This window comes from Amphiprion ocellaris, chromosome 23 (genome assembly GCF_022539595.1).
Source record: "Amphiprion ocellaris isolate individual 3 ecotype Okinawa chromosome 23, ASM2253959v1, whole genome shotgun sequence".
In the NCBI taxonomy this organism is placed as follows: Eukaryota; Metazoa; Chordata; class Actinopteri; family Pomacentridae; genus Amphiprion; species Amphiprion ocellaris.
Genome location: NC_072788.1, coordinates 24,727,890 through 24,741,943, shown reverse-complemented (window position 1 = coordinate 24,741,943; position 14,054 = coordinate 24,727,890).

Sequence of the window (14,054 nt, the reverse complement as noted above, 5' to 3'; positions counted from 1 at the left end):
ATGGATTAATACTGAAAAAGCAGCAAGAAAACAATGACAAAAAGTTTTCAATATGTCCTTAAGGTTCTATTTTGATGACAGTCGATATTATTTGAAGCCAGGCTCCAGAATTATATGCTCATTAAACTAAATTATTTGGTGTTGTGATGACTGGGAACCCATTAAATTTGGACTTTTATTGGGTTTCAGTCGGGGCATTTTTGTCTGAAGATCAAAAAGAAGAAACCCAAAATGAAATCTTTAAAAAGTCCTCAAATTCACATAACTATTTGAAAACATTGCTGGTTAATGAAATGTTAGCTAAACCAATCCAGTTTGCCTGTTTCTTTTACTCTGTTTATTACAGCTAATATAGCCTATACTACCACTGTCTGACGTCACTATGCAACCTAGTGAAATTTTTTGCTCCATGAGATTACAACAACACAACTAGGACCCTGTAACATGATCTGATCCTCACCCTGAATCAGTGCTGTGTTTACATCCTGGTAGTTTTCCTGCTCTGTGCAGAAACAGCAGAGGTAACACCAGACTGCTGGGCAGGTTGAACCAAGCTGTAGATGTACCCACCACACACAGAACACTGTCATTAAATGCTGGAGAGAAAGTCACCAAATGTACAGCCAGATTCCCTCCAAATCTCACCAACAGAACTCCCATTATGATAACAACAGTCTGGAAAGCCCTACGCTTCGATTGGTCGACCCGCACCCTGTCTCCGCCCACCTCCCCTGGCCGAGGACGAATCAGAACGCAGAGAATTGAAAGGCTGCAGAAGGTTACGGTAAATAAAGATAAGACCATTAGGCAGATATTCACAATGATGACCCGAGGATAATTCATGAACAAAATCACAAAAGCCACCCCTGCAAAGCACATCAGCCAAATGTACACAGTACTGATGTATCTGATCCAGACCCCTGCTCCCTGTTTCAGTTTCATGTAGGTGATGGGATGAACAACAGCCAGGTAGCGCTCCAGACAGACCAGGATGGGGAAGAACATCTGTGCACTCCAGGGGAAAGTCCAAATGAGCATCCCCACCAACATTATCTCAGGGCGACCAATCAAACTGCTCACACTAATAATGACAGAACCCAAGATTCCAATGAGCTCCATCACAGCCATGTTGTAGGTGAAGAAGTCAGAGTGACTCATGACGGCTGCAGAGGAACGTTGCTGTTTCCATCGCTGGAATCCCAGATAGAGGATGAAGACAGAAGGTGGAAGGATGAGGACGATGTTGGTGATGTTGGAGATAGTAGTTGTGTACAATAAAATGAAGTAGTCAGCGCATAAATTGTTAAATATGGAGGAATTGAAGGAGGGAGGCTGAGGAGGAAGGGAGTCATTGTTGGGGGACGACAAGATGACTGACATTTTCACACAGTGGAGGCCTGAGGAAGCAAAAAGACAAAAAAGGAAAATTGTATCCACAGAAATGGAAAAAATAAAATAAAATACAAGTGTGACGAGGTAGCAGCAGTGCTTTGGACTAAACACTAACATCGTGAAGTTGTGTGTAATCTTCAGCATCTTTTCTTGGCATGTTAGCATGTTGACATTTGGTTTTTAGCACAAATCAGAGCTGACTGATGACAACATCATTAGTTTTGCAAAAAACAGGAGTAAAAATCATCTGATGATGGTGCTATGTGGAAAGACAAAGGATCACCTAATATCAGTCTATTCCTCTCATGCATCAGTAGATGTTCAGGTCGCTGAGTTTCCTTCATATCATTGACCGCCAATGGTTGAGTTACTTTTGGCCGGTATTACATACAGCATACATTTAACTGTGTATTTAAGTTCAAACTCCCATAATAAATCATGTAACCAAAACATTCCATGGAGGACCTTGTGAACAAACAGTTTCTATAAAAATCCATCAAAAGTGAAATTTTTATAATGTCCTCTGTTAATAGGCTTCCAATCTGGAGAAATGGCTTCAAAATAACCATTTTTACTGTTTTGTTTAAAGGTTAAATCCTGTAAATAAAGAAATGCTTGCAAGTTATGACCAGGACTGATGTTGGTGGGAAAAAAAATTAAAGTAAGTGAAAACAGAAGATAATAGTAGCTAAACAGATTTTTATGGGATTTTGACTCAGATATTGTAGCCGTTATGGTGCCAAATGTGAGAATCTGAGACTGTACAGAAAAATAACAATGCATCAGAGTGGAATGTAATGGTATATGTTTTTTGGGGTGTTTTTTTGCTGAAGTTATAATAGAAGTCTACTATTTTTATCCTCATGTTATTACAACATCATGTAATAACCCATTTTGTTGTGCTGATAACTGATTAATGAAATAATTTGCTGTTATGATGACAGAGTTTTAATCCCTGTAGAATCTGGAAGTTTAAACTTTTCTTTATTCAAAATGTCTTTAACAGCGAGTTGTCTAAATGTTTCACATGATAAAAATGTGATTTAAGTCCATACCTATCTGGTAAAAGTACAAGATGAAACATTTCAATTAACAACAAACAACAAAGCCATAAACTGAAATAATGAAATGTGATTATACCAATGAGTGTTGTTAATTAAAATAATTAAGAATAAGTCAATGTTAGAATCTCTATACTTTGAACACTGAAAACCTAAATCTTACTTTGGGGATCACATTTTTTTGTAATAAGAAAATCTTCCACTTCTTCATTAATTTGAATACGTGTGTGTGCTTTTTTAAAAATATTACACATAATATTATATATCTAAAACATGAAATGGAACATGAAATTTTAAGGAGTTAACTTCATGATCACCACAAATAGAAGCATTAGTGGTGAATTTAACTGAAGATGTGAAGATATGTTAAATCAAAATGGACGTAAAATTGACAAAAGGACAATTTGAAAAACATCAACAGTGGACAAAAGCTGATTGACAATATTGAGTTATATGATGGTATTTTTTATTCATTTTCCTAAACACCAACTTCAGTTAATAAGCAATGGATCAAGGTAATTTTTATAAACATGCAAAGCTGGATATTTACTTATGACAGAGTTGAAAATATAAAGTGAAGCTCACCTGGACTGCAGAAATGAAGTTTCCCCTTCAGCTCCAAACTCACTGACTGCTCTTTAACAGGTATCAGTGCTTTGAGTGTATTAATGTGTCAAAGTGACAGACGGCTGCAGGAGTGTTGCTTTTTCAACACAATGATAAACTAATGAAGGAGTTCATTTGAGGACAGAGCTGCAGGGTCAGCTGCAGATGAGCACCACTGGTTTGGATCAAGTTTTTGAAATGGAATAACTGGTGAAATCTGTGAGGTTTTGTGTAAAATCTGATTTATTGCAGGAAGGATCGCAACTTTACAAGCAAAGTATTTTTCCTTAAATTCAAGCTGTGCCCATCAATCATTTCATTACTTTGACAGCATTCAAATAAGCTGCAAACAGAGTTGTGCTCTTATTCAAATCAGTGTTGATCTCTCCGTTTGTGTTCACGGTCACTATGAGACACATTCAGGAAACAAACAACTGTGGCCTACAAGTGAAGCTGTTCTTAATAGTGTGGAACATGTGGCCTTAACCAGGTTTGTCTTTGAGTCCTGATCTATTGGTGAAATAAAGCACACAACACATTACAACCAAGTCAAAGAGTTCAAACACTGCAGACGCTTTAGGGTGTAACTGTGGACAGTGATTGTATAAATGCATTGCAACAACAGATGTTAAAAAATCGGCTTTATTTACACTTTGTAGTCCACTGCACTGCAAGAATGATGAGAAAATATCCACACAATCCATGTGTAGGAGCCAAACAGAGCTTTATGTTGATTTTCGTACATTCTTTCTTGTTATTAGTATGTGGATGTGGATGGGAGAGAGACAGAGTGTGTGCTTGTGTGTCTTTGGGAGAATGTATGGCCATAGGTGTGTTTACCTCCACCTAGAGGAGACCAGAGAGTCTACCTCCACCTGGAGGAAGCTGAAAGTAGAGCCCCAGGAGGAAGACTTAAGAACCAGCTGCCACAGCATCTGGGTGTGACTGAGAAAGATAAACAGCTTTTTGACCACGTGGCTGCATCAAGGAACTAGGCCTTCTTAAACACTCTTCAGTTTAAAGCTTTTTTATTTGATCTCAACTTTTCTGTTATTCAACAACAATAAATGCAATAAATGGTCACTGGGACAACTGGATCCACTTCTACTCCTCATCTTTCATCTACATGTGTCAACACTAAATCCAACTCAGCCATCAGTAGTAGTCAAGCAGCAGACTAAAGGGGTTTACTGAAGCTGCAACTATATTTAATCAAAAACTGCCTTGGATGGACAATCTGGGAAGAAAGGAACATCGGATGGAGATGGATTCTGGGACAAAGGAAATGCAAATGCCAGCAAATCAGGTGCCATGTGGGATTGTGCAAGGCCCAAAGCAAATCCAAGTCAATCCGGATCAATCTGTACGTTTATGAAGAAACTTTGAAAGGAATCTTGTTTAATGTCTTAAGAGGAAACAGCTTTGAGGAATATGAAGATATATTTTTGAAAGAAAAGGACTTTTAAGTTTTATCAAGTTAAACAAAGAGCTTCAGTTTTCAATATGGATGACAACAATGCCACTGACTCTTTACCTGTTAATTTTGGGTTAGAAAAGAAGAAGAAAGAAGCAAAAAATGCTACAAGCACAAAGTCAAATCATGTCAGTGAGCCATTAAAGGAATCTCGTGGACAGACTTTAATGAATCAAATTGATGAAAGTCAGTTTACAAGCAAAAATTAGGAAATATTGATTTCTCAATTTCTACTTTACATGACAAAACATCAATGCGCGTATGTTTAGAAAATTGAACCGAAAATCTATTTTTACAACACAAACATACAGGTAGTAAAAGGTTCCACATATATATGCACATACAGTACCATTCAAAAGTTTGGGGTCACCCATTCATTTCATGTTTTCCATGAAAACTCACACATTTATTCATGTGCTAACATAACTGCACAAGGGTTTTCTAATCATCAGTGAGCCTTTCAACACCATTAGCTAACACAATGTAGCATTAGAACACAGGAGTGATGGTTGCTGGAAATGTTCCTCTGTACCTCTATGGAGATATTCCATTAAAAATCAGCTGTTTCCAGCTACAATAGTCATTTACCACATTAACAATGTCTAGACTGGATTTCTGATTAATTTAGTGTTATCCTAATTGAAAAAAAAGGTTTTCATTCCAAAGTAAGGACATTTCTAAGTGACCCTAAACCTTTAAATGATAGTGTATATTGTAATTTTGGGCTAGTTAACAGCAAACTATGCTAGATTATAATGCTTCACTACTGTTTCACATCCAGATTGTAATGTACATGATGAAATGTCTGCAATTGTTTGTTGATGCTGAATTTTTCATTATTTTTTCAAAAAGCACTGGGCCTAGAATCAATCCCTGTGGCACACCAAAAGCTACTGACACAAAGAGACGCCGGTCCGTTGTGTATCTTAATGCCCATTTTGAAGTAACACAGTCGACGACATCGATGGAAACCGACAATAAAACTCAGTTTTGCAAAATAGTGTTGACGCTAACTCAAGGGGGTTCTTGACCGTCTCGGAGAAGTAACAAAAGAACGGCGAGGTGGACGCTGTTGGATCAAAGCTGAAATTGTTTCATGAAAAGTAGGTGATTAACGCAAATTAAACAATTCACACAAAATAAGATGAACTGAGGGCTGAGGATTCTACTCTGACCTACACTACAAATTACAACGGGAGCAGTGTCCCTAACACCTCTTTTTTTTTTTTTTTAACAAGCAATCAGTGTCTTTGAATCAGTCTAATCCTCCTGCATATACCAGAAGCCTACACAACCACCTTCTGACAAACACAGTTAGGTTTATTCACTCTAAAGTAGTTACTAGACTTTAGTCTACAATAGTCCAATTCAACAACCTTCATTGTGACATTTTCAAAATTAGTTTCAAATTTGCTTGATGACTATGTGGATGCACATCTAATGTTAAGACATTATTGAAAGACTCTGTAACATGATCTGATCCTCACCCTGAATCAGTGCTGTGTTTACATCCTGGTAGTTTTCCTGCTCTGTGCAGAAACAGCAGAGGTAACACCAGACTGCTGGGCAGGTTGAACCAAGCTGTAGATGTACCCATAATACACAGAATATTGTCATTAAATGCTGTAGAGACAGTCACCGAATATACAGCCAGATTCCCTCCGAATCTCACCAACAGAACTTCCATTATGATAACAATGGTCTGGAAAGCCCGACGCTTTGATTGGTCGACCCGCACCCTGTCTCTGCCCACCTCCCCTGGTTGAGGACGAATCAGAACGCAGAGAATCGAAAGGCTGCAGAAGGTTACAGTAAATATGGAGAAGGCCATTAGGCAGATATTCACAATGATGAGCTGATGATATTTCATGAACAAAATCACAAAAGCCACCCCTTCACAGCACATCAGCCAAATGTACACAGTACTGATGTATCTGATCCGGACCCCTGCTCCCTGTTTCAGTTTCATGTAGGTGATGGGGTGAACAACAGCCAGGTAGCGCTCCAGACAGACCAGGATGGGGAAGAACATCTGTGCACTCCAGGGGAAAGTCCAAATGAGCATCCCCACCAACATTATCTCAGGGAGACCAATCAAACTGCTCACACTAATAATGACAGAACCCAAGATTCCAATGAGCTCCATCACAGCCATGTTGTAGGTGAAGAAGTCAGAGTGACTCATGACGGCTGCAGAGGAACGTTGCTGTTTCCATCGCTGGAATCCCAGATAGAGGACGAAGACAGAAGGTGGAAGGATGAGGACGATGTTGGTGATGTTGGAGGCCGCAAGCATGTACAATGAAATGGAGTCAGCGCATAAATTGTTAAATATGGAGGAATTGAAGGAGGACGTCTGAGGAGGAAGGGAGTCATTGTTGGGGGACGAGAAGCTGACTGACATTTTCACACAGTGGAGGCCTGAGGAAGCAAAAAGACAAGAAGATGACTGAAAGTCAGACTTACAGAAATGGAAAAGAAATAATCACAAACATATAGGAAAGGCTTGATATTTGATACAGGAGCATCTCTGTTACGGTCGTGAAGTTTCCACCTGCGTATCATGTATCACCTCAGTCTTAAAGGATTTTCCAATGACTCCTATAATTCTGAATTTTCTCAGATGAAATCATTGAAACACAAATTACAAAAAACTATGAAACATTTAGGTTCTTTAATAGATTTATTATAGGTCTTCTGGAAATATTAAAAACACTACAGTACAGAAAAGTCTAAGGAGATCAACAAAGACATGAAAAAGCAGATCATTGACTTGAACAAATCAGAAAGTCACTTGGAGTCATTTCAAAGCAGCTTCAGATCCTAAAGCATGTGTTTGTCAGTTTAAAGTTCATGGTCAAGTTGTGTTACTGCCACCATCAGGAAGAAAACACAAACTATCACCTGCTGCTGAGAGACAATTGGTCAGGATGGTCAAGAGTCAACCAAGAATCATCAGACAGCAGGTCTGAATGAATGAGAAGCTGCTGGAACACAGCTGTCAGTGTCCACAGGGTTTTATATCAGCATGAGCTGAAAGGATTCATGGAGAAGGAAGTTCTTCTTCTAGAAGCAGAACCTTAAAGCTTGGCTCAAGTTTGACTAACTTTCCAACAAAACAGAACACGTCATCCTGATCTTTAAAGGAATTTCAAACTTTTTTTTTAAAATGATAAAACATGAGGTTATGGTTAGAAAGAGTTGGATCTCTGATGTATGTAGACCTGCCTCTGTTGGTTGTGGCTCATGACACTGCAGTTTATAACCTGGTTTTAGAGGTTTTTGATTTGATTATTGTTGTGCAGCTATTCAGGAAACTTTAACCAAATTAGTTCATGTGTCATGAATAACCATTAAAATATTAAAGACCATTAACATAACAGTGTTTTCAGTTTTCTCATTTACCAAAGAATATGTCTGGCTGCTGATTTCTATAAAAATGTCTTGATTTTTAATCCAGTTCATGCTACTGTTCTCAATTACACACACACAGATAAAACATTAACAATTAAATCCACCTCACCAGAAGACTTGGTTCCTGAAGTTCTTCCTCTGGTTTCCTCAAAGTCACTGACTGCTGTGTGGGCTTTAAAGTCCAGATGTACTTTGGTGCATCTGTGTGTGAGTTTACATGTATGTAGTGTCTTGTATTTGCATGTTTAGTGTATAGTTATGGGCAGGACTGTTTGTGTTTTTTCCATGCAGAAAAACCAAGAGCTCATTCACTGTGATTCTTGCAGTATGGAAGTTGTTCTTCCACAGGGAGCACAGCTGCTCTGCTGAAGATCCAACACCTTACTCAAAGGCAGCTCAGCAAGGCAGGCTTTGACCGTTTGTTCATCATCCTCACATGATGAAAATATAAAACTCAGATTTTTCTAATTTCAGCTTGAGCAACCAGCTAAAACATTAATAAGAACAGAATTATATCACTGTTTTAAACTGCCCTAACTTTCATCCTTGTCATACATTATGCTACTACTGTATTTTTTTTAACTTTATGTCTTCTGATGGAGAACAACTAAAATGAACTGCTCCTATCAGGCATAACATTATGACCACCTGCATAGAATTGTGTTGGGGTCCTTTATGCTGCTAAAACTCCTCTGAAGCGTTGAGGTCTGGACTCCACTAGACCTCTGAAGGTATGCTGTGTTTTCTGGCACTAAGATGTTACCAGAAGATCCTTTAAGTCCTGGAAGTTGTGAGGTGGGGCCTACATGGATCAGACTTGTTTGTCCAGCACATCCCACAGATGCTGGATTGGATTGAGATCTGGGGAATTTGGAGACCAAGTCAACACCTCAAACTGGTCGTTGTGCTCCTCAAACCATTCCTGAACCATTTTTGCTTTGTGGCACGGAGCATTATCCTGCTGGAAGAGGCCACAGCTGTCAGGGTAATACCGCTTCCATGAAAGGGTCTACATGGTCTGCAACAATGCTTAGGTAGGTGGTTCATGTCAAAGTAACATGTCCACATGGTTGGCAGGACCCAGCAGAACATCACCCAAAGCATCACACTGCCTCCGCCAGCTTGCCTTCTTCCCATAGTGCATCCTGGTGCCATGTGTTCCCCAGGTAAGTGATGCTACCAGCTATCCACGTGATGTAAAAGAAAATGTGATTCATCAGTCCACCTTCTTCCATTGCTCCGTGGTCCAGTTCTGATGCAAAGGGGTACTCTGACTGGTCTGAGTGTAGAGTTACGTATCTCTTGTGTATCGAGCTATGTATCTCTATACACAACAAACTGATGTGTTCTGACGTCTTTCTATCAGAACCAGCATTAACTTCTTCAGCAATCTGACTAACAGTAGCTGGTCTGTTGGGTCGGACCACATAGTCAGCCTTCATCCCCACATGCATCAATGAGTCTTGACCGTCCATGACCCTGTTGCCGGTTCACCACTGTTCCTTCCTTGGACCACTTTTGATAGATCCTGACCACTGCAGACCAAGAACACCCCACAAGAGCTGCAGTTCTGGAGATGCTGTGACCCAGTCGTCTTGTCAAACTGGCTCAAATCCTTAGACCTGAACATTCTTCCTGTTTCTAACATAAACTATGTGGACAAAATGTTCACTTGCTGGCTAATATATGCAACCCACTTACTGGACCCATGATGAAGAGAAAATCAGTAATATGGAAATTGTTGAGCTACATTAGATAGTTTTCCATGAAACTGCTTGTCTTCAATGTCAGTGTGTTGGTTAGATGGATTGCAGGGAAACTCCTCATGATCTCCAGGGGATGGATCCCACTGACAGTGTGGTTTGTCTGACTTTGGTGAAATATTAACTTCAATATGTTTGGAACCACTAGATGGAGTGGTGCTATGGCTCCTTTTATACCTCCTGATTACTGCTGCAGTTGTGTTTGAGTGTGTTTTTTTGACTATGTTTGATCCTTTTCCACCTATGTGAATCTCAATGTCACATCCTTCAGTTCATCTGACAGTTATTTTCCATGTGGGGCCATGATGAAGACATGCAGATTGACATAGTCCATAGGTCCAAAACTGAGAGAGTTCTGCTGTTCACAGCTTCTGTTCATGATGTTCGACTGACTGGAAGTCACAAAAGTACTACTAAATAGTTTCAGGGATGTTTTCTCACTTGTGTGTCAGGAATCAGAGGTGTCTTTACTTTTTTTGCATTGAGTTTTTAATTTGAGGCCTGAATTTCCAGCATAGTCTTTCTAAAGTGATTGTTTTTGATTGTTCCATGCATCAACCTAGAATAACTATCATTATTTAAAGGTGGTGCCATATTGAATGATGTTTTAATTAGTGCTCACTTCTGTTTTATACTGTATTTGGGGAACGGCAGGTTACCAATGGAGATGGCCTGAACTCTGTTTATAAGAACAAAAGTTGGGGTCATACATGTTGAAATTATGAAAAACAGAAATGAATTCCCATCAGTCATCTCTGTGCAGTAAATACACACAGTCTGCACGCTACTGCTTCATTTGAATAAACACCTGTCTCTGTTTACAGGTCATTTGAATCATGCAGACTTTTGATTTGAATCCTGTCAAATGCAATGGACTGATTAAATGAAGAACAATCAGTGAAAATGTCATTTAAAAAATGAATAAACCCTGATAAAAAAAACGTTTTTAAACATTTTTTTTCTCTTTCTTAACTTTTAAAATGCAGCTTGTTGTCTCTGAGATGCTCTAAAATTGAGAAATACCAATGAGGAATTGCTCTCAATCTGTCACACAAATTTGCATCTGGAAGGATAAAGTTACATGAGAAATATAGACACATGAACATCTTCAGCAGAGGCAGAAGCATCACTGCATGTCTGGAGTGAACAGCAGTCTGTGAGTTTAGAGAAAAGGATTAAGGACAATCAGAAACAGTTCAGCAGACAAGGTGGGTGTTCGTTAACTACTGATTCTCAGTTATAATTTCTAAAATGTCTCCTTTTTAGTTAAGCTGGGATTTATTTTTTAAACTGATTCAGTTGGCTCAACAGGACTTCAGGCTAATTTTAGCTCACTTAATCCATTTAGTCAAACAATGTTTGTTATAGTTAACTTCTGAGAGCAACATAAAAGATTAAAATGTTTACCTCCACATCACCTGTGTTTCAGTAGCTGATGTAAATGTTTTCTGCCTGCATGCTTGTTTGTTGTCTCGGCTGTTGGTGTCTCGTGTAATTTTTCTGGTATTTTCTGATAAATTTAGATCCTGTTTCATGGATAACTTTGCATGGTTTTTATTGATGGCAGTGCTACTCACAGATGTCGCTTTGGATAAAAACGTCTGCTGAGTGAAATTGTAGAATTGCAGAATTGTAGAACAAGTCAGATTTATTAAATGGATCTTCTTTTACATTTTAGGGTTAACACAGCAAAATTATTGAATTTTGTCAGTCTTTGTCTTTTCCTCGTTCTCTCTTCCACCTGTCTCCTTATGGGCCCCTGTAATTTGTTTTCCTCAGACCTACAGTGTATGCAGTGAATGTTTGTTAGCTCCATGTCAGTCTTCAGCTGTTCTTTGTTGCACATCCCCTGTGTCAAGCCCAGAGATACTCCATACATGATCACATTATCATCCAACAACTGCAGCAAACTGTATGATAGTGCAAGGATCCAATCGTTGCTGCTTGCACCTCTGATTTGTAGATGAGTTTGTCTTTTTTCACAACATGGTCAGAAAAGATACTGTTGAACCTGGGATGTGGCACCTTGATTGCTTCATAGCAAGGTTCCCTATGACGATAAAATAAAACCTAACTATGTACATCTCTGGCTTTTCTCTTACTCTACGCCTCCTGTCTCCTTATTTGTGGCTCTCATTTCTTTTTCTCCTCAGACCTGCAATATATGCAGCAGACATGTCTGTTAACTCCTCATCAACCTCCAACTATCTCTACTTCTGCACCCATGGGATTAGCATGTACATGTACAATGCTATTGCTGCATTGAGGACCATCCTCCTCCTCCCTCTCTCCACCTTCATCCTCTACCTGGGTCATCAAAGATGGCAGCAGCATCGTTCCTCTAAAGCAGCGACTCACTCTGACATCTTCACCTACAATGTTGCTGCCATGGAGCTGATCTGGGTCTTGGGGAGTTTCTGCCTTTGTGCTGGTATATACAGTAATCACTTCATAATGATAACAGTGGGAGTCATTGGTTGTTCCTCAGTTTACCATGTACAGACTTTTTTTCACATCCTGACCTGTGTGGAGCGCTACCTGGCTGTTGTTCATCCCATCACCTATCGGGGGCTGAGAAATGCTCGTGGGGTCAGAATCAGAAACATCTGTATTGGGTGTGTTTGGCTGCTGTGCTTTGGACTGATGGCTTTAGTGGCTTTATCGTTGCCCAACTACAACCCCATGCCAATATTGTGCTTTTTAGTTTTCTTTGTAATAATCATGTCTTTCTGCAGCCTGTCGGTTCTCTGTGTTCTGATTCGTCCAGGTCCGGGGGAAGGAGGTGGGGATAAGCAGCGTGTTGACCAGTCAAAGCAGAGAGCTTTCTACACCATCACAGCTATATCAGTGGCAGTGTGGTTGTGGTTTCTTGGCCTCATTGTTTCCACTGCTGTGGACTTGTCACCCCAGCTGAGCATGGATGTTCGCTGTGTGCTGACGATGAGTGTCAACTGGTTGAACCTGCCTGGTAGTTTGGTGTCTCCTCTGCTGTATCTGCACAGGGCAGGAAAACTAGCATGTTGCTGTTAAAACAATGAATGAAGACAAGGATGGGATATGAATAAATCAGACCTGCATGGTTTAAATGACATGGATAAAAGATCCATGGTTCTTGGTTTCTTCTTCTTGGTTACAATCCCATGATTTGATAATGAAACTGCTCAAACTGGAGACAACTGAAAAGAAGTTTAGTCCAAATTGCTCATAGTCTCCATCCAGCTCTACAAGCTTCAGGATACATTAGCTGCCACCAGCACTGGCATGTGAGTTGCATTGTGGGTAACGTGGAAAGTTTGAACAAGAAGATTATGTGGAATACAGTAGACAATGCATCATTGGTCACAAGCGAATCCAATGATATTATCTGATTGCAGTGCTCTTTAACAGTGTCTACTAGGTCATGAATTTCAGATTTCGTATAGTGGAATCATTTTTTAGAGGATTTGTGATGTAGGTGTAGGTTTGTGTTTGTGGTTTCTACAAAATTTCTAGTGCGTTATATATATTTGCTTGACTGAAGTTGTGACATCCAGCAAAAAAAAAATGTTCTTGCTAAATGCATGGGTTGAACTGGTGTTCCAAATGATACTAAATACACACACACACACACACACACACACACACACACACATACACACGCACACACGCATGCACACACACAGGGCAAAGAGGTGATTTTAATCCTGTATTCAAATCTGATGTGTGTCTATGTGATGTACAGATGTAATAGAGTGATGAATTATATTATTGTATACAAATGACAGAATAAATGACATCATGTTTGTGTTTTGGTTGTGTAATCTCTGATGTTTGTTCACGCAGCACATGAATGATAAACTGGTGTCAGAGGAGCTTCATTAGTTTAGGTTGTGATGCTCTGTGATTAAATAAGCTGCACTTTTTCAAGTCCTGTGTCAGCAGCAGAAATGGGAAAAGAACATTTGCCTTTTTCAATTTACCGTGAAACTATCAGAAAATCTGCATCAATCGTTATTTCATGTAAAACATCCTCACAGTCCTGCTGCCACCTGCTCTGCACTTATTAATGCTTATATGAACCAAACCCTGGTGAATAGCACTCAGTGAGTTCTGAGACTCAGAAGAAAGACTTTCAGAAAGACTGACTGCTGAAAAGGTGAGTTTATTTAACAATATTAGGGCATATTTAGTTATTTCTGTACATTTATTAAGTGAAACTCATAACTAAAGAAAACAACAACAAATATCTCCTTGTTATCTCAATTTGTTTATATTCATATTGTTCATAGCTCGCTCTTCCTTGTTCTTTGTCTTTATTCAAGGAACATATTTATACAACTAATTCCTGCTCTGTATCTATGATGG